The sequence below is a fragment of the Branchiostoma belcheri genome, unplaced genomic scaffold (assembly GCF_001625305.1).
Source record: "Branchiostoma belcheri isolate BF01 breed outbred unplaced genomic scaffold, Haploidv18h27 scaffold1421, whole genome shotgun sequence".
NCBI classification, from domain to species: Eukaryota; Metazoa; Chordata; class Leptocardii; order Amphioxiformes; family Branchiostomatidae; genus Branchiostoma; species Branchiostoma belcheri.
In genome coordinates, this window is record NW_017802849.1 from 357 (window position 1) to 3,434 (window position 3,078).

The following is a 3,078-nucleotide window of genomic DNA, read 5'->3' on the forward strand; positions in this document are numbered from 1 at the left end:
TTAAATCAGAGAGATTGTTAAGAAAATCAGCTCTTAACTGAGTAAACAAAGGGCAGTGTAATATAAAATGAGAAATGGATTCGCAGGGATACCCACAAATACACGAAGGGCTAAGAATCAAAGCACGATTAAAAAGACTATAGTTAAGATTGCAGGTACCGATGCGTAACCGGGTAAGAAGGGCGCAGGTGTATCTTGGCCACAAGAGTACCACGGGGGACGAAAGGGGCGTACTAATTTAGTGAGATGGTTTTTAAAAAGGCACATAACGTAAGTAGCGAATATCAAAGTCAACATCATTCCAATGATTTAAACAGTACGGGATAAAGGATTTACAATGTCTATTAGTAAAAGGCCTACTGAGTCTAAAGTTTAATTTGTTTATTAGGTTGTATACAGTAGTATTAAAAATTTCAGGGGGCAGTAATTCACTCAGGTATGTCCGTGTTATGCCGTGAACAATCTTATAAAATAATGATAATCTATGGACATGGCGCCTGCTCGAAAGAGTCTCCCAACCCAATTCCTGACATATATTAGAAATAGGAGGAACCTTTAATGGCTCCGGATACAACAATTGAACAATGGTATTGGATTCTCTCGACAGATGAAGACTGTTCAGCAGTACAACCATGCCATATTGCGTCCGCATATTCAAGACATGGACGTAAAAATGTTTTATAAATAATTTCAAGAACTTGTCGGGAGAGTTTAAATTTAAGTCCTCTAAACACATTGACTGATTTAGAGATTTTATTACATATTTGGTCAATATGATTGCCCCAAGACAAATTGGAAGACAAAACCGCTCCAATATGTTTATGGGATGCGCCTTAGATAAATCGATAAATACTGCACCAGTGATGTTGCCATTATCCATTGCCTTGTACCACTCCTCAGTAACTAGATGTAAAGCAGTTTGTGTTGAATGTTTCCGGCGAAAGCCAGATTGTCGATCAGACAGAAGGTTGTTATCTGTTAAGAACTGGTAGACTTGTGTGTGTACTGCCCGCTCGTGAGAAATCTCTTTTAAATTACTTCTCTGTTTCTAGGCTCGCTTTGGAGAAATCACCAAAGAAGTGGGTTCCTACATCAACAAGATCGGCTACAACCCCGCCACCGTTGCGTTCGTGCCGATCTCAGGCTGGCATGGTGACAACATGCTGTGGGAAAGGTCCACCAACATGGGCTGGTACGAGGGGTGGTCCGTCGAGCGCACGTCCGGTAATAAAGTCTCGGGCCATACGCTGGTGGAGGCTCTGGACGCCATCGAACCTCCGATCAGGCCTACAGGCAAACCTCTCCGCATTCCCCTGCAGGATGTGTACAAGATCGGCGGTACGTAGGATGTGTACAAGAATTTGTACTAACCCTAACCTGTAGGTTACTGTCAACAGCTGTCTGTAGTAAATGTATGATTTGTAATATAGCTGTACGTGTGTACCTAAAGAAATCTTAGGTACATGCACGGGAGTTAAGGTACAGCTCTAATTTGAAATGAAACAAGAAATTGGAGAACTCTTAATCTCTTGTGAAATACATTTGTTATAAATTTCTAGCTTTATACACTATTGTGAATTTCTAGCCGATTCTGGCTATTCATTTCACATAAAGCAACAGACATACAGTAACAAGAAACTGAAAACAGATAACCTTTTCTAGGACCATTGACCTATTTTTTTTTATATCAGTGTCGCTGACGTGTTAAGCATGTGGAATAAAGTACGAAAAAAGCAAACACACAGAGACACTATAAACAAAACAATCCCACAACACAAATTGGGAAAACAGTAGAAGTGTCTGTGTGTCCTTGATTAGATCTGATCTGATTTGTTTTTCAGGTATTGGAACTGTGCCCGTGGGCCGTGTGGAGACTGGTATCCTGAAGCCAGGCATGGTGGTCCACTTCGCTCCCCACCAACGTGACCACTGAGGTGCAGTCCGTGGAGATGCACCACGAGTCTCTGCCCGAAGCCCTGCCCGGAGACTAACATCGGCTTCAACGTCAAGAACGTGTCCGTCAAGGACATCCGCCGAGGCAACGTTGCGGGTGACAGCAAGAACGACCCACCCAAGGAGGCTGCTTCCTTTGTTGCAGAGGTGTGTGGTTCGACTATGTGATATTCTCCAAGCAGATCTTTAGTTAGCTAAGACATAACAAACGACACAGGACCTCTGTCACAAAACTGCGGATCAGCTGCCATAAACTACACATTGAAGACATTCCGCACTCCCCTAGGACAACGGACTTGCCGATACTGTAATGTAGATAAAATAGAAGATGAACACCATTTTGTAGTAGAAGTTTCCTCACTTTATACACTTAAGTAATACAGACAAATTCATTTTTCTAATGAATTCGAACTTAGACAAACCTCTGATCGTTAGACATGTATGCTCTTATATTTTCACCAACATAGAGAAACGAGGAGAATTCGAATTTACGTAGATTATAGCACTAGTTATATATATATATATATATATATATATATATATATATATATATATATTTGTATGTCTACAGAAGCGACTCCTTTGTACTTAACCCAGCGGGTATTTTTGTACAATATAGGCCTTCATTCATTCATTCATTCATTCATTCATTCATTCATTCATTCATTCATTCATTCATCCATCCATCCATCCATCCATTTCTTCATTATCTATAGGGAAGACAGTACAATATCCAATAGGCCACAGATACTGTCTTACCTATTGGATACTGCCTTAGCTAATACGAAGATCTGCTTGGATATTTACAAATTAAGTCGTTAATCAGGGTTTTTTTTATTGTAATTAAAAAAATCTCTGGTTCTGTTATAGTGATTTTGTAAGTGTGCAAGCAGACTCTTTTTATTTCTGATTTCAAAATCTTTCTCTGGAAGTGAGTTCCCGAGAGAAAGATTTGTAAGGAACACCGGTATCAATCAAAGAATGGTTGAAGCAGTTCTTGCCCAAAGAAGGTGACACGTTGAGCTTCCTCCCGAGTGTGCTATGCTGGCATTCATGTTTGAGATCTACTGGTACTGATTGACAGGTGTCATTTTCTCTTCCCAGGTTATCGTGATGAACCACCCA

At 40.5% G+C, this 3,078-nt stretch overlaps 1 pseudogene; it reads left to right on the top strand.

Moving 5' to 3' along the window:
- The first annotated feature begins 1,052 nt into the window (after window positions 1-1,052).
- LOC109464887 lies at window positions 1,053-3,075 on the top strand (annotated as a pseudogene).
- The last annotated feature ends 3 nt before the right edge of the window (window positions 3,076-3,078 follow it).